We start from the raw sequence: 18,581 nt of genomic DNA on the forward strand, positions 1-18,581 counted from the left end.
CACCGGGAACAGTTGGGAGCAGGCGCGTGGAAGCACAAATGTCTCGTGGCTCTGCACTCGTCTTTTCTTAGCCCCTCGCGTCCCCCTCTGTCTTCCTTTCCCGCTGTGCTTTTGTGATCCGCCCTCCCCTTCTCTCTTCAATGAGGCAGCTACTCAAAAAAAAAAAAAAAAAAAAGGAAGAACAACCCAAGATGAAGCATGTATGTTCATCAAGCTGGTTCAGGTTAGTGGAGGCAGCAACAGTGGGGCAAATGGCACATTTAGAATGATGGACTTTTCCGCACTTTTCTTTTCTATTTTCGACATATCTGCACAGACCTTCGTCTGGAGCTTTAAGTCATTTGAACATTTACGCCTTCCATTTTCGCCGCCTCCAAAAGTACTTTCTTGAAGCGGCGTGATAAGAAATGGCAGCCATCAGCAGGAGGCTTCAAGCCCGGTTTATTAATAATAATAATCATAAGAAAAAGCGTGACTGTGCGCGTTGGTAAGAAAATGTGATATGTGCCTATCACTCGGGAAAGAAAGAGTACAGTAGCCTCCAAAACGTTCTGAATTGCAACCGAACCTCTTGGTAGAATTGTGGCGCTTTTTTTCCCCCGCGGAACAAAGGCCTCCACTGTTGGCTTTCCCGTATGCGCATGGGAACGATTTTTCTCTCGCATTGCTTGTCAGCCATGATAATATAATCGGGCGTAAAGCCAGACAAGGCTGGCCGCCCCGATAGATCAGCGCTGTCGACAGCGGCGCTCTACACAGGTCATAAACCCTCACCTTCCCTGTCTGACCCCGCATCAATTTGCCTCCTCCCGCGATGAATGCAAATAACAATGCATTTTTCGTGACATGTTTACGGTTATCTCTGTATCTCCCGCCGCCACCGCTCCACCGACTGCCCCTAAATGTTCGAATGGCGCGCAGCTAATGGCAGCCAGTGCTCGCCATTTTTTTTTTTGCACCTTAAATGGTGCCGGCGAGCGTGTCGCGCGCTCCTCCTCCTCGCCCTCTGTCCCAGTCACTTGTGTATGCATTGAACTGATAAGTACCGTGCTTCATTTTCCCCATGGCAAGGCACAGTAAAAAAAAGGGGAGTAATAATTGCCTTGGGAGGGGGGTGGAGGGGGTATTTGTGAGTGCGTGTGTGCGTGCGCGTGTGTGAGACGAGGACAGCTAAATATGCTTGATTGCCTCCAAAGCTTCATTGCTATGTCATTGCCGACTGGGGGGGGGGGGGGGGGGGGGGGGCATCGGTGCAATCCATTCATCCCCACGCATGTTTGCGCTGAACCAACCCCGAGCTATTGGCGGAAAAACTCCTCGACGCTATTTGCACCCCCCCCCCCCCCCCCCGGCGCGCTTTCTGAAAGCTGCCCCAAAGCACGCTCTATATTCTGACTGTAGTCTTGGTGGTCAATAGAGGTGCAATGATGAATCGATTAATCGATCAACAACTAAATTAATCATCGATTAATCTTTTAATGACCGTTTTTGACCCAAAATTGTCCAAATGCTCAAAGTGTCATCTTCTCAACTGTAAATATCCAATTTCAGTAGTCCTCCGTGAAAGCGCACTGACTATCTTGTGTTGTGTTCAACCAAAATAAAACATTGGAAAACAACTATCAGCATTGTAGTCAAATTTGGGGACATATAATGAAAATCATGTCATATTATTGAAAAAATGATAACAATTAAACAGCTTTTTAAAAATCCAATTCATCAATCAATCAACAAAATAATCAGATAGTAGAAGCCCAAACCTTCAAACTCTGACCCTGCTAACTCTGACCTAACAGTGCAGCTATTTGATATGCTAACCACCCTCGTGCAGAGTTATTCCACGACTTGTCAGCTAGGCATGGTGAAGATCCACCACTTCGACCTGTGGAGAAACCCAAAAACTAAACCAGCTGCACTTTTAGCGCAGATTAGCCTCAGCTTCTGAGAAGCAGCATATGCTCGAATGTTTGGTGAAGTAGTTGACGCATTCCTTCTGGGCCATCTGTCTGCTGCATGTGCCACATGCACGGATCGGCGAGAAGTGAAACGACAGTCCATTCATTCGCTATTTTTATGGTCGTTCCTTTTTGTATTTTACATCTTGCCGCAACGTCCTCAAAACAGGTTGAGATATGTGAGCTTTAAATGACTAGAAAAGACAAAAAAACAGTGACAAAAATCGCACCACAACTTCTTTGTTTGCTTGCTGTTGGTGTGGGAGCATCGTTGCGTGGAACTTAATATTCTGCATGCTTGCGTTTCCTTTTTTCTATGCGGCTTTCCATCTGCAGATGACATTCACACAGAAAATTGACTCGGAATTAACACTTTGGCCCGGGAATACTAAAATCTCCACGTTCATAATCGTCTCATTTGACACCGCTGTTTAAAAAAAAAAACTCATTTCAGTGTGTATTAAAAACAAAACCGACATGTTTATAGTCTATTCAATCAATGCTTTTGCATCCGCAGCAAATGTGTCCATTTTTGCTGGGAGTTTCTGCTAATCACTTATTACAAGAAAATGGCCCGAGGAAAGGGAAAAAAAAATGCAATCACCCAAAGGAAGTCAAGAAAAGTCGAACTGCCGGAAGGAGACTTTTGCCATTATGTAGTTTGCCGCATCGCCTCAACGTGATCAAGTGCGTGGTGGGCGATTTTGCGCAGGTAACTCCACGCGCTGATGAAGCCATTCATCCCCAATCACGCTCTTCCCGTCTGTCTCTCTTGTTTACGCAGTTCTCTTTCCGGAGACGTCCACCGCGACGTGAGGCCTGGGGCAGGTAAGGACGCCTTCGCTTCAATTTCATGCCGCGCATCACCTCGCCTTTTTTTAAGGGTTCCGTGTGAAGGGGCCAAGTGAAAAATGTCAAGTGATATCAAATCAATCGAGTCGAGTCTGAACTACAACTCGAGCGGGAGCGGAGGGGGTCGGCAGGGGGGAGGGGCGGAGAGGCTCGACGACATCTGGCAAAGTGACTGAAAGGGGAGCGGGAGAGTAACTGGCACTGATGGGACCAGACTGGGACTGCGCGGGGCCCGGCGAGCCTGATTGATAGAGTGTGACGAGACTGTCATGGAGCAACGGCGCTGGCAAAATAGGCGGAGGGACGGTCTATGAGCGGCGAGATCGAGCGGGAGAAACACATTGGAGAACACGTGACGGATGAGGCCGGCAAATATCATGAGGGGATTGGTCTGCTAGCTGCTTCTACCCGGGTGAGGCTTGGCACGAGGGCTCAGAGCCGATTTGTTCACCGTCCTGGGTCCGGCCAGCCGTTTTCAGACCCAAAAGATGATTCATTGATTTCAAAACGTAGTTATTCAAGTACCAAATCCTCAACTCCTCATGCACATTCATCACGTTCGTCAAACACTTTATTGTTGAACGCTATTGTTTTTGTCAAGTACGGAATGACTTTGCGGGCGGCCCGGTGGTCCAGTGGTTAGCGTGTCGACCTCACAGTGCAGAGGTCGTGGGTTCAATCCCGGCTCCGGCTTTCCTGTGTTGAATTTGCATGTTCTCCTCCGGCCTGCGTGGGTTTTCTCCGGGTACTCCAGTTTCCTCCCACATTCCAAAAACATGCATGGCAGGCTGATTGAACAATCAAAATAGTCCCTAGGTTTGAGTGTGAGCACAAAAAGTAAAAGTAAAAAATAAAAATAAAAATGTTTAACTTAGCCAGTGACTCTAAAACACGTTGAGAATCCCTGCACGATTGAATGCAACCGTTTTTATGCTCCTTGTTGGCCACGAATGCCGTAAATACTCAGAGCATCTGTTGGGCACACGGCAATAGAACTTGCGGACACATGGAATGCTTGGAAGGCCCAAACTGTTGGGGATTCAACAGTTCGTGATGTCAGACTCGATAATGGATGCCAAGTTTTTATGACAGTGGACGCGTCCTTGGCAGAGGAGAGCAGAGAGGCCGACTGGGCAAAATTGTCCTTTCGCGCGGCACAAAGAGCGGGAAGTGGGTCCGAAAGCCACGTGATTAAAAGGCAACTCAGCCAGGTGAAATGAGCAATTCTCATTCAGGGACAGCTAGTGGACAAAGATGCTGCGTGTGAAATGCCTGCTCACTTTGGCAGATCAATGCACTTTTTCCCTGAGTGCACTGCAGGCGAGGTAGTTTTCCATGTGTTTGTGTGCATGTGTGTGTGTGCGTGTGCGTGCCTCTCACTCCATGGACACATTTAATATTTGCCATGGCTGCCGCCAGTGAGCGCCCGCTGAAGCAAAATAGGCAAACGCTTTGCATAAACTCAAAAGACGAGCAGTGTCATTACCTACTCCCACCGGATATGAAACTGCTCAGCATATGAAGTGCACAATATGCACAATATTGGTATATTACCTATTTAAAAGCCTGCTGGTGCTAAAATGAAGCTCATGTTGACACGGGTTGGGGGACACTTACCGTATAGTCTATTCATGAAGCACAATGGAAAGCTGACTGATTTCATAAAGGATTGTTCTACAACAAAAAAAGCCACTAGCATATTCCATTATTTCTGGACAATAACCCGCTACTTTTTGTTTTTTTCCCCAGACAGCAAACCCTTTAGCGTTTAGTGTAACGTGGTTTATATATCATTAATGTATATTTAGTCATATTTAGGGATTTAAGGGTTAAGTTCAGCAACACATGGAAATGTTTTTGGAAACGTCATTGCTGTCAATTCCAATGTATGGTAAAATCCGTATTTTTTAAGCTTATACAGGTCAGACAAAAAAAAATCTCACTTATGAAATGACTATTAAAAATATGTTTAGGGACACATAAAGCCATCTCTGATTACAATTTGCTGTTGAGCGAAAACCTCTCACCCCCTGAAAAGTTTATTTTTTAATTTTTACTTTTTTACATAATGAGCCCTTGATAGTGGCTTTACTGATCAACATGAAATTGGATGGACATGTCTATCACAGCAGGACCCACAGAAATGTATTAAGGAGCCATGAGATTGCACAGGAAGTCAACTATGTTGCATTATAGCAGCCATTTTGAGTGAGTACCGGCGCTCATACTACAGAATTTGTCCAAACCCAACTATTAGTGAGCCAAGAAACATTTACTGAAGTTAATTTGAGGAAACTCTCAAGGCACAACGGCCAAAAATATTCCCCAAAAGCGAAAAAATTATGATTGCCTCAGTTTATTCACAACTTTACTTGGTTTGAAATCTGGGCCTGCTTGTTGCACACAAATACCGCATCTGACCCCTCTGTCCATGTTCCATGTTCAGCTGTGCTAAATTCTTTTGAAACTGTGTCCTTGGCGCTTTTGGAGGATGTAGTTCACCAGACGAAGCCATCTGGCTCCCCTTGCGACTCTCTTCCCCCGCACTTCTTTCAGGAGGTTCTCCCGAGTGTTGGCGCATCAGTCTTGGATATCATCAACAGCAGCCTCTCTTCTGGTGTAGTACCCCAACAGTTTAAACATGCTGTGGTCCAACCCTTGATCAAGAAACCTGGTCTTGATCCAGATGTGCTGTCAAGTTTCAGGCCCATTTCCAAACTGCCTTTCATTTCCAAAATTCTGGAAAAAGTGGTGCACATGCAGTTGAAAGTTTTCTTGGATGAACATAACATCTTGGAGGTCTTCCAGTCAGGTTTCAAGACAATGCATAGCACGGAGTCAGCCCTGTTACGCGTTTCTAATGACATCCTCCTGGCAAATGACTCTGGAGACCACGTGTGTCTAGTTTTATTGGACTTAACTGCAGCATTTGATACCGTGGATCACAGTATTCTGCTGACTCGTTTGCAGCACTTGGTGGGCATTGGCGGCAGTGCTCTTGAGTGGTTTAGGTCCTATTTAGCTGACAGAACCTTCTGTGTCAGCCTTGGCTGCTCTGAGTCACGCACTGCCCTCCTGTCATGTGGTGTTCCACAGGGCTCAATTCTGGGGCCTCTGCTGTTCTCGCTGTATCTGCTCCCATTGGGTTCCATCTTAAGGAAACATGGTATTCCCTTCCACTGCTATGCAGATGACTGCCAGATCTATGTCCCACTGAGCAAGAAAGACGCCTTCTCATTAAGGCCACTCCTATCCTGTCTGGAAGAAATCAAAACCTGGATGGCACAAAATTTCTTGAGATTCAATGAAAAGAAGACAGAGGTGATATTGTTTGGTCCCAGTGGCCCTTGTACATTCCATCCTGTAGACTTGGGCCCCCTGTCTCCTTATCTTAAGTCAACAGTCTCAAACTTGGGCCTTAAACTGGACAGCGATTTCAAACTTGATCGGCAAATTGGTGCCGTTGTTAAATCCAGCTTCTTTCACCTTAGACAGCTGGCCAAAATAAAACCTCTCTTCTCTCATGAACACTTTGAGACAGTAATTCATGCCTTTGTCACATCCCGGCTCGATTACTGCAATGCCCTTTACTTTGGAGTAAGCCAGTCCTCCATTAAGTGCCTTCAGCTGGTCCAGAATGCCGCTGCTCGCATCTTGACTGGTACTCGTAAGAGGGAGCACATAACTCCTACTCTGGCATCACTTCACTGGCTCCCCATTCATTTTAGAGTTATTTTCAAGATCCTCTTATTTGTTTTCAAATCTCTGAATAATCTCGCGCCACCTTACCTCTCTGAGCTCATCCGCCCCTACACACCTGCCCGGCGCCTCAGGTCTGTGGACCAGACCTTATTAGAAGTACCAAGAACTAAACTGAGGCTCAGAGGGGATCGAGCCTTTTCTGTTGCTGGTCCCTCTCTCTGGAATGACCTCCCACTGAACATTCGGCAAGCCTCCTCGCTGCCCATCTTCAAAACCCCCCTCAAAACTCACTTGTATTCTTTGGCATTCGACTCAGCATGACTTAGATTTGTTCTTGGTTTTACTGTTTGGTGCTTTCTACCGCCTTTATTACCGATTTGTCTTACTGTTTATTGTGCATGTTAAATTGCTCCATGTACAGCACTTTGTATGCAGCGATGGCTGTTTGAAAGTGCTCTATAAATACTGTTGACTTGACTTGACTTGACTTGACAAATCTGTAAGTTGTACCGTCATCTAGTGGACCTTTCATTGTTAATCAGGGCACAATACACCACTGGTATGGATAGATTAGTGGTCAGTATATCATGATAGGAACAGTTAATTGAAATTCTGCTGCTTTGACCACGCTAAGACCAGTTTGTTGGCGAATGGCGGTGAATCTGTGAAGGGAAAATATAGCACAAAATGTATCATAAACTCACCCAACCAAATAGCTCTTTGGATTTTTTAGTTCAAGTCAAATGGAAGCAGTCTGAGCAGAAAGTGAACAGTGGGCTGTAGATACTCGTCACACATCAAAGTGTGAATGATCGGGTTGTGAGCATTCCCGCTGTGAAATGTCAAAAGTGTCCATTTTCCCCCGAGCCAGTACAAAGCACCGCGGCTGGCGCATTGCGCAGTAAACAACTGTAAAAGACAGCCAGTGAGGCGGCAACCACCCTTTTTTTTTTCTCCCTGTTGCGCATTATAGTCGAAGTAAGTGACCAAAGAGTGCCTGGGTGTCAAGTCGAGAAAAAAAAAAAAAAATTGCAAAGGAAAAAAAAAAGTCGATTGCATTTTGGCAGACACATAATAACAGCTGTTAAATGCGGGTGAAGTGCGGTGATCTTGTGCGTCTGGAACAAACGCAGCCGACAACATAGGCGGACAAAACGACTGCTGTTGCATCACCTGCTGGAATAACAGCGATGGTCTGCTCGGACAATAAGAACTAGCCCTCACGAATAACGTGTCAAAAACATTCTCTGAGTGAGTATGCATGTTAAAAAAGCCCAACTGAAGAATTCAAGTCCGTTCGAATTCAATCACACAAACTAATTAAACAAGTATGTGATCTTTGATAAGGCGAAGAATCTGTGCACATTCTAATCTGACTCTTGCAATGAATGGAAAGAAGGCTAATTAATAATTAGATTTTCTTGAGAATCAAGATTTACTTTTTGGAAATCTTCATCATTGACTAACACGTGGTGGAATTAATCGTAATCAAGCAAAAATAATTCAAGATAAACACAGCAAAAACGAAAAAAGTAAAAGTATACGATTTAATTCAATAAAAATATAAACGCATGATGTTTACATATAAAGCATAATAAACATCGCAGATGTACTACTTTTGGATGCATTATTTTTTTTGTGGAAAAGTGACTTTTATGAGGAAGCATGTGTGTGTGTGTGTGTGTGTGTGTGTGTGAGAGTGTGTGTGTGTGTGTGTGTATGTATGTGTGAGAATATATATAGAGAGAGAGAGAGAGACTCACACACAAACACGCACACACATCACAGTGCGAAAATTATTTGGAGGCAGTGGGGTCACACAGTTTGACGGGCCTGGAAATAGACCAAGCCATTCGGGGAAATCAAAACATTTTCTTGAAATTCCTGATGGCCAGCACACCTCTGTGTATAGTGCACACACAGACATATGTATATTCAGACAGTGGATCTATTATGGAGCCTTGTGGCACTCCCATATTGTACACAATAACCTGAAAATTAACCAACCAGCAGAAGCCATCTGCAACGGTCACTTGCGTGAGCTGGTCGAGAACATTTCTGTCTGGACTCAAAAGGGAAATGAGGACAAATAATTTTGTGCAGTTTATTTAGGAGACTACGATCATGACAGACGAGACTGCCGATTTGATTTAATTAAAGGAGTGTCAGGGACTTTAGCATCCCCAATTGGATTTTGAACTATAACGCTCGCATGCTAATGCCTTAGCCTGACTCCTAATAAACAACAGGTAAAAGTGGGCTTAATAAAATGACGAGAAGCTGTGAAATGTGATTCAGAGGGGCCTGGAACGACAGGCGAATCAGCTGTCTCGGAGCTGTGCTTTTTCATTCGGATGTTCTCATTTGTATCCGCACCTGTGTCATTCACAGCCTTACGTCTTAACCTAATTTCATGGTCTGCGGGTCTGGATGGATGACTCTGCCGCCGCTTGTACACTGAAGAGAGGGGAGTGAGCGAGACAGCACCATGACTGTGTGAAGGTGTGCACAGAAATGATCACCAGTACCCAAAGAAAAAGCAAAAAGGATATGCCGCCGCAGCAGCTATGGAATTGTAATGCCTGCCGGATATTAACCTTTTAAGTTCTTTTCTGTTCTCGAAATACGTCGAGCTCTTGCGAATGATGGATCAGAGGAACGATCAGAGGTGGAAGCCATTTCGCGCGAAGCAAGTGTTATTGTAATACGTGAGCTGAAAGGTGCATGAACCTCTTTCAACACCTGGAGTAGACCTTTAAAAATTTCATTAAAAGCGACTCAAATGGATTTGGATAACACTCGTGTGAATAGGCTCAATTTGCTGCCAATTATACTGGAAAGGCGAAAAACTGATGACAACTACAAAAAAAAAAAAAAAAAAAACATACATCATTTATAATGTTTTCTTGCAACCTGATTGTCTTTGGGTGCCTATCCAGAATCCCACCTGGTGGCATCCGTTGTGCGTTTTGATCCAAAGTTGTCTTTGATCAGTGATTCCAAACAACTGTGCTGTGGCACATTGGTGTTCTGTGAGAGATCATCAGAGGTGCACCAGGAAAAATATCCATTTACCAATGCCTACATTCTGAGCCTTATGCTCGCATTTTTCTGATCTTTTCACATTTGGTTAAACTGCAAATCATCGGCAACTGGTCTTTTGCCCTCACTTACATTTGGATTTTGGCCTGTTTTACTGCCTCTTCTCCCCTGGTTTTGTCTACAGTTCCAATGCTTTAATGTTTTAAGCAAGGAATGAACACAGTTTGTTCACTCATTCATCATATCCCCTGTGTAGGAAAAGGAATATTACTAATATTAATGCCGCACTGGTGAGCTCAGACAAGAGTTGAGACATTATGAATTCCATTTGAATACGAGGTCACAGTACGGTTGGCTTCTGCGACAACGCAAAGGACTGCTTGGAGCTCAAGTTGGATTCATAACGCTTCAATGAGTAGACACAACAGAAAATGCAGCATTCAATTGATATTTTATGACATTTAGTTTAGTTTATTTTTATTAACTGATGCCATTACCGTGTACATTTGAAGTAAAATTTTATATTTTTTCCCTCATTAAAATATACATTACGTCTTTTTTAAATTGGATTTACATCCATTCCAACAGGAAAAGAATCATATGATACATAAGGTTTTTGAGTTGCAAGCATGGTCACGGAACACATTGAACTCATATGTGACTTTGGAACTAGTGTATCTTGTTCAGACCAAAGGGAAAAAGTTGCTTCACTGCCCAGAAATATTAAATTCTGTGTAAGATATTAAAGCTATTATGAATATGCTAATATTCCCTTTTTTTAAAAATGCAGACTCACCCCTACCCCACAATCTAATGACAGAGGAACCACTTATGCAGATCTGTAATTACTATTATATTAATGCTATATCGCGCTCTGTTGCCTGGTGACAGATGTCACCCAAAATAGATGCCTTCTATGTCAGGCTTCGATGCCCGTGTACGCCATGTAACGGCTTGAATTAGCCAATTGTGGAAAAACCGCATGGGCGCGTTCGCTTCGGCTAACACCCTCGGATCATTCACACCACAAGCATAAGTGGTTAGCATGCAGTTTTTTCCTCCCCAAAAAATGTAAATACAGTGGAGAGAGCAACCCGGGTCCGATTTTGATTGTTTGATTGATTGATTGAGTTATAACATGGAACAAAAATAAAGGTGAACCAGAGAGCATTGCTAACATTATCCAAGTTATTAATATGTTTATTTATTTATTTCCTTGGGACGGTGCACATTAATCAACACAACAATGTAAATGCGCTGGACTTAGCATAAATGCTAAGTTACCATAAATTAATCACCCATTGCCTTATTTAAGATAATTGTTTTCAGTATTTGCAGACAGGGTTTTTCTTTAATCAAAATGGTTCCTACAGAGTAATGCAGAGTTCTCCTTATCACCATTCATTTTTGAGCATTGTGACTGATCTTTCTAGACCTGCAGAATATTCAGTTCTGTGACAATATAAAAAAGCTCTACATTTTTTTTTTTGTACCAGGAAAAAAAAATGTTTCTGGCGTTTTGGTAACTTTAACTGTAGTATTTTTTTGCTCTTGTTTTTGTGACACCTCAAACTATAAAACAACAAAAACAAGACTGAGATTGTATGTTATATGAGAAAATAATTGACTTGGAGATATCCAATTCATTAACATGCCACTGAATCATGACATGGCTCGAGCTCAATGTCAATGACCCAACTTGTCCCAGTTCCAACGTGGTGGCCATTTCTCTCCCTCATGATCATTGTGACAAGCCGGAATCCACCACCTAATCTCTTTTTGGGAACCATATGGTGGAGATAAAAGTGCTGTGTCAGCAGTGCACCCCATTTCAACTCAAGATCTGTGCGGATCTCAAATTCAAAGTGATGCAACATCGCCATCTACAGGCACCTGTTAGTCATTAGAGTGATTTTTCAGCCGAGACCCTCATCCATGTCGACTCACTGAAAACCTCCTTGACAAATATATTCGTCCGTGGCAGTCAACGGTTGAATTCCAGTTGATTTCCATGGCAGTGAGTAGATTAAGTCTATTTTAGACTTTTTTTTATGTAAGGAGTTTAACCATTTCGGGGACAGCGGTTACTACAGTGGGCATCTTGACATGTTATCAGGGTACAGGGTGCAGGAAAGGGTTCAGCAGTACTTCATTGATGGACGTATCTCTGCCAACAATATGACTGTAAGAGACTTCTGCAACCTCAAATTATTTAAGTTCACCATCCCACATGTTTTCAGATGATGTTGACCATGAATTAGTTTGTTTCCTCTCGCAGTTCTTGTCAACCTGTTGGGACAACCATAATCCACAGAAACCACGGGCACTTTAATGTCAGCACTCCGTCTCGGTTGTTAACAAGCCGTGGCGAGTGCGGCGGAAGCGACTCAACTCTCCCAGCGAGTCCCACAAGTGCACTACAGTCACTGATCGCGCTAAAACACGGCGCGGTATTAATTACTGTTTGTAAACAATGCACTTTGCAGAGATTATCGCACGTGCTCAGCATCCGCTGCCGCGCTAATTCTCGCCAGTGATTAAGTAGTGAGGCAAAGACAGCTGCTCAAGATGAGTTCATTGGCATGTTTAATGAATTACGCTCGAGAAAATGATTCAATCATTACTTTGATTAATTCTCCACGTGCCGGATAATGCTTCAAACGTTTGCTAGGTGTGTCAATAGCGGTGCAAACTGGCGAAATGAGGCTGACCCTTTTTAGATTTTGCAGGAAATAATGCGCCCATTTATTATTCTGACAGTATGGTTGGATCGCAATGCTAATGCTCGCTTAGGAGGAAAACACCACAAGGTGAGGTCAGCGGAATATTTTGATTAACACGCTGTCACCCTCAACTCCTTGAATGAAAAACAGAACCAATTGAGTGCCGGTCAATTTTGAGCATTCTGTGTTTTCAAGCTTCACAGAATATATATAGACTATATACAGCCGTCTTCCTCAACTGGCGGACCGCGATCCACGACCGGACCGCCGACCTCCTCTGTCCGGACCGCCAACCTCCTCTGTCCGGACCTCATCTGTTATTATTATTTTATACCCTCGGCAAATTGTATAAAATAAGAAATTATAAAGTGATTTTTACGTTATACATTTTATATTTTTGGACTATAATCTGCGCATTACCGCGATCGCTTGTTAAAATTATCCGTTTTATTATTTGCGTGCACGAACAGATGTATTGCAGAGGACGCAGCAGCGCGACTGTGTGTATAATGTTTGACGAACTGGAGACCCTGGCTGAGCAGGGCATGTCGGCGATAACGATGCGCTGGCTCCTCTGAACTTAAGGTGTGCCCATACATAAGCGTCAGCATATACGATGCGCCGATTGGCTCCTCTGAACTTAAGGTGTGCCCATACATAAGCGTCACGCATTCAAAATGGATGATTGTGTCAGGAAACAGACGCATGCGCGACGCCACAGTGTGCTCACAGCTTCAGCCCAGGAGAGCCGCACACAGACAATTAGACAAGACGAATCGCGGGAGGTTTCGATTGTGTGCAGTTCTGCTCCCGTCTACCCGGGGATCTTTGCAGCTGTTTAACAGCAGAACACCGCAACATGGTAAATGAACATCCCAATGGCGTCCTCAAATAATATTTGCATGCCTCAGACATTGCATTCACCTTTAGTGGAAGAACAGCACTGCACATTCCTGTGCTCCCTTGTGTCCGTATTTAAAATGGTTCTTAACTCCTCTTCTGATATATTTTTCAGTGATTTCAGAGGGGATGTGAAAAGGGGAATTGTACAAATGAAAATAATATTTTTGTTTTCATGTTTAGTATTTATTTTGGTAAAATTAGTATTTTGTTTTGCTTTTGTTAAATTAAGGGGAAAAAAGACAACTACTGTTTAACAAAGTTAAAGTAAAAATGTCTTATTTCCCTAAAAGGGCTATTTCTATTATTAAGCAGGCACAACTTAACAAAATAAAAGAGTTCCTCTGCCTCAACACAATACCTCTCATTATTTGCTGTGTACTGGCAAAGTGAATAATTGTTATTTTCACTCACCCCATTATTGGTTGGTTGTGAGGCGTGTTGATTTGTATACTAGTTATATATTTGTATATTAGTATTTGACCATACTAAATAGGCATATAGCCATGCTCCCCATGACCGCCGTGCATGGGACCGGACCTTGGTCTTATAAAAAAAAAGAAAAAAAGTGGACCTACAGCCTTTCTAGTTGAGGACCACTGATATACAGTATATAGACTCTGTGTTTTTACAAAAAACAACGTCTACCAAATGAAAGATGAGACTCTCTTCTTCCACCACAAAAAAAAAAAGATGTTCTATCTAGTTTCTTTTTCCTCCCAAATCACCTGGCTTCCTGTATTTAATGCATAACAGTGACTTTGATGCTTTCATAAATTTTTCTGATTTCATATTTGAACAGTCCTTTTCATCGATAAAATACCAAAAACACCAAGGAAAATGTGTTTTTAATGGCAAAATAATGTATTTAAAAATAATCACCAGGGTAATAAGTTAACACTTTATAAATGTTACATATTTGCAAGCTATTCAGTTGTAGTAGTAGTAGTAGTAGTAGTAGTAGTATTTAGTAGTGTGTGTCCATGTGTGCATGAGCTTGTCTGTTTGATTGTGAATGTGTAGGCACATGCATCAAGTCATCACTTCTAAATTTAAAGAATCTTTTCTTTATGATGTGACACACTTTGTTGTAGATTTAACAGGATCAATCACAAGCTGCTTGTAACAACCGAATTTCCTGGGATCCACCAAGTTAATCAGCTTCCTCATTCCATGATCCAAAAGAGAGCCAGCCATTTGTTGGCCATAGTTAGTTTTATAATTTATTTTTTAACATTCCCGGCTTGATGATCAAATTCGAGCTGGTCAAGACTTTTGTCTGCCCATTACCTTTAAAAAAACAAACAAACAAAAAAACGACAATTTCGGTCGTTGGCGCTCCAAGTTGAGCTTCACGTTGCTGATCTTTCATGTCCACGGTGCTCAAGCAGTTCAATTTCCCCTTTGCGCATCAACCGTGCTTGGTGGCTCGCATGTTGTGAGACTGTGCTTTTTCTTCGCCCCCTCAGACACGCCGACGAGTGGCAAACATCTAACGGGAGCAAGGCAAAATCATTTGTGAGAGATCTTGTCAAACAGATGAATCCCCCACCCTGAGCCTCGGGGTTCTGGACCGTTTTCCTGTCATGCTGCTTTGCCAGGCTCCCTCTTGATAATACCCCAAAGATAAAATTAATTGTGCAGGGAGATGTGGGATGGGGAGTATCCAAAAGGACCTTGAGCAACGCGTGAAATGCTCTCCCATTCTCACTCGCTCTCTCTGCATGTGAAAACACTGAAACCTGAGAATGCGTCACGAGCGTGACACGTTGCAAGGCGGTTGTCGTCCACTTTGTGCGGATATTTGCAAACCTTTCCAAGAGTTGCAAAATGTGGAAGGATGGGAATAATAGTTGTTCCACCAAATGCCTTTTTTTTTTCATCAGCTAAACAACTTGAGGAATTGCAGAAAGTGGAACTGAAACAAGCTAGTAGCCACCCCTTTGTTCGAGCTTTCACTCATCACTGTCACTAAAGCTCTTCTCACGTTGGCAACCACAATCAAGAGAGGCGGTATGAGCAGCGGCTCATTTGCATGAAAGGGGACCACCTCCTCAAAACACAATTTCTCCTCGAAATCATTTTTCTCTATCTCACAACAGCCTCGGAGCAAGAGCCTTAAGACAAGGTAGAAGCTAATGACAGGACCATGGGAGGGGGGTGGGGGTGCATTGAAAATTAAGCCCAAGGGCCGGTTCAAAGGGAGCGATAGCTTCTGTTAATTCTGTTAAGCGAGCTCTGCTAATCACGCCGCTCGGAAGCCCAATCAGCTGACGGCATAATTCATAAAGTCGCCGAGGGCTGTGTCAAACATCGGCCTGAAAGCAGATGACTTTTCTACAAGTGACGGAGCAAACAATGTACCAAACAATGATTCACCCTCCGCCCTCTGCGGCTCTCTTGCTCCCCAGCATGCGTGTGCGTGCGTGTGCGTGTGTGTGTGTGTGTGTATGTATATATATACTGTATATACAGGGGCGGTTCTGGATCAATTTCACTGAGGGGGCCGGGCTGGGGCCAGGGGTTTTGATGGGGGGGCACATTCAACCCAGGGCTAAAAAGACAAATTCGAAATCTTATTTGACTTTTTATTTCTTCAGACTTTGAAATTGTAGTCATAACAATACAGTGATGAGAAAAAAACAGTATTAGGAGGGCTAAAATGTCTGCAAGCGTAACAATACGCCGTGTCCATCTGTTGAGAATATTCAAGCCAGGGGATGATATGGTACCAGCCTGCCGGGGACAAAAATTGCAAATACACTGAAGCTAGATGTTTTACATGCATATAATCATCCAAATTTTAAAAGGCAATGTCTTATATATTGATCCTGTTAAATAAAAATTAAAATAAAAAGGGAGACTAAAAAAGTTACACACACACACACACACACACGCACGCACAAACACGCGCGCACACACACATGCACACACACACACGCACACGCACACGCACACGCACACACACACACACACACATGCACACACACACCGCGCACACACGCACACACGCAAATAGCACTCGTGTCGTGGTAATTTCCTTCTCTGCGGACTGCTTCTCATTTTCCCGCTCATTTTTAAGTGGCGCAGTGCACTAAAGGCTCCGACTAGAATGTTAAATCACGCACTTTAGTTCCACCTTTTGCGTCGGCGACTCGGCACGAAGCTGCGTAATCTGTGCTCGGAGGGGGGGGGCACAGAGGGGGCCAGAATCGGTGCTACAGGGGCACTGGCCCCCGTTGCCCCCCCCCCCCCCCCCCCCAGAACCGCCACTGTGTATATATATATTAAAGAATCCATTTGAAAGCTCTCCACTGACATACGGTACATCACTCATTGTGAAATACCTGTGAGGGATCAAGGCGGCGTGATAATAGCTGGGGAGAGGATGCGCTTTGCTGCCCCGTGACAGTCATTTCCAATTAGACGAGGTAAATAAATACTGGCTCGTCCGATTGTGGGATTCATCAGTCTAACGTGCCTTAAATCAGATCACAGATTTGGAATCCTCAGTCATGGCGGTGGTGGGGGGCACTATGATGTTCTGGCACGACAATTATACTTGGGAACACAATTTTTGTTGAGCTCAGTCTGACAGCTTTTTTTTTTTGGCTGCGGAATTCAACAAACTTGTTTGAAATAGATAGATATGTAGAAAAAAACTCCTCCACGATGTTCCTTACTGCTGTAAAACAAGAAGAAGTATCAAATATTATAAAAACTTTTAAAAATAAAAAGTCAACTGATTGCTTTAATATTGACATGACAATAATAAAGCAGATTATAGAATATGTAGTGCGACCTTTCACGCACATATGCAACCTGTCATTCAAAGCTGGTATCTTTCCATCAAAAATGAAAATTGCTAAAGTTATTCCAATCTATAAAAGTGGAGAAAGACATCGGTTTACAAATTATAGACCAATATCACTACTACCACAATTTTCAAAAATATTAGAAAAACTATTTTCTCGCAGACTTGATAGCTTTATACAAAAGCATGCACTGTTAAGTGAGAATCAATATGGCTTCAGGGAAAAACGGACCACCTCAATGGCAGTTATGGAGTTTGTGGAAGCAATAGCCACTAATATAGACAACAAAGAATTTACTGTTGGGGTTTTCCTAGATCTAAAAAAAGCTTTTGACACAATAGATCACAGTATATTATTGAAAAAACTAGAAAGATATGGCATTAGAGGTGTATCTTATAAATGGATAAAAAGTTATTTAGAAAACAGATATCAGTACGTGCAACTCAACAATAAAAAAACGAATCAACTGAAAATCACTCACGGAGTTCCTCAGGGGTCAGTGCTTGGTCCAAAACTATTCATCTTATATATAAATGATATCTGCAAGGTCTCAAAACAATTTAAATGTGTCCTATTTGCTGATGATACAACTTTCTACTGTTCTGGAATAAATCTGAAACAGCTCCTGACAACCGTAGAAAACGAATTAAACAAATCAAAAAACTGGTTCGACAGAAATAAATTGTCACTTAACCTGAAAAAATCGAAGTTAATTGTTTTTGGCACAAGACCAATCAAACACCAAGCTAAAATTATGGTAAACTCAATTGAGATAGAAAGAGCGTATGAAACCAAGTTTCTCGGATTAGTAATAGACTCAAAACTATGTTGGAAGCCACATATCGATAACGTAAAAAGAAAAATAGCCAAAACCGTAGGGATCCTCTACAAAACCAAGGAAGTGCTAAATAAGAGATCTTTGTACACATTATACACTTCATTATTATTACCATATATGACCTACTGTGTGGAAGTATGGGGAAATGCCTGCAAAACAAACACACCCCCTATTCTCAACCTACAAAAAAAAAGCAATTCGAATTATTAATAGATCAAAATATACGGAACCCACAAATCCACTATTTATCAAATTAAATACGATGACATTTTATGACCTGGTTGACTGTAAAATCGCCCAATTAATGTACAAAGCACACAATAACCTGCTCTGCCAAAACATTCAGAAGTTTTTCGAAATTCGAGAAAGCAGCTATGATTTAAGAGGTACCAACTTATTCAAAAAACTCAAAACAAGAACAAACATCAAGCAAAGAAGTGTATCTATCAAAGGTGTTAATCTGTGGAATAATCTCGAAACGGACCTGAAAATGAGTAAATCGCTTGCTGAGTTCAAAAACAAATTCAAAAAAATAGTACAAACAACCTACATCAATCAGAGTTCAAATGATAAATTCAAAACATTAAATATAATGATAAATCAGAACTAAGTTGATAAATAGAGAAAGGTATATAAATATCCATTATGAATACAAGAGAAAATTGACACAAGAGTGTCAGGGTGTGGAAGTATATAATCCCGATACAAACCAAAAGTTGTAAAAATATCACGGTTAAGGGTAAAGTATGAGCCT

General features: G+C 42.6%; 1 protein-coding gene across 23 annotated transcripts in view; it reads left to right on the top strand.

The window, feature by feature from the left end:
- ptprda (protein tyrosine phosphatase receptor type Da) overlaps positions 1 to 18,581 on the top strand; it is a 278,207-nt gene that overhangs the window by 99,383 nt on the left and 160,243 nt on the right. For all 23 annotated transcript variants that reach the window (XM_086104780.1, XM_086104781.1, XM_086104779.1 and 20 more), the window contains exon 7: positions 2,740 to 2,783. The gene's annotated coding sequence lies outside the window, so the exon portion shown is untranslated. The remainder of the gene's footprint in view (positions 1 to 2,739; positions 2,784 to 18,581) is intronic.

The sequence above is a fragment of the Hippocampus guttulatus genome, chromosome 2, assembly GCF_054856545.1.
Source record: "Hippocampus guttulatus isolate MCC_2025c chromosome 2, RoL_Hgut_1.0, whole genome shotgun sequence".
Taxonomy (NCBI): Eukaryota; Metazoa; Chordata; class Actinopteri; order Syngnathiformes; family Syngnathidae; genus Hippocampus; species Hippocampus guttulatus.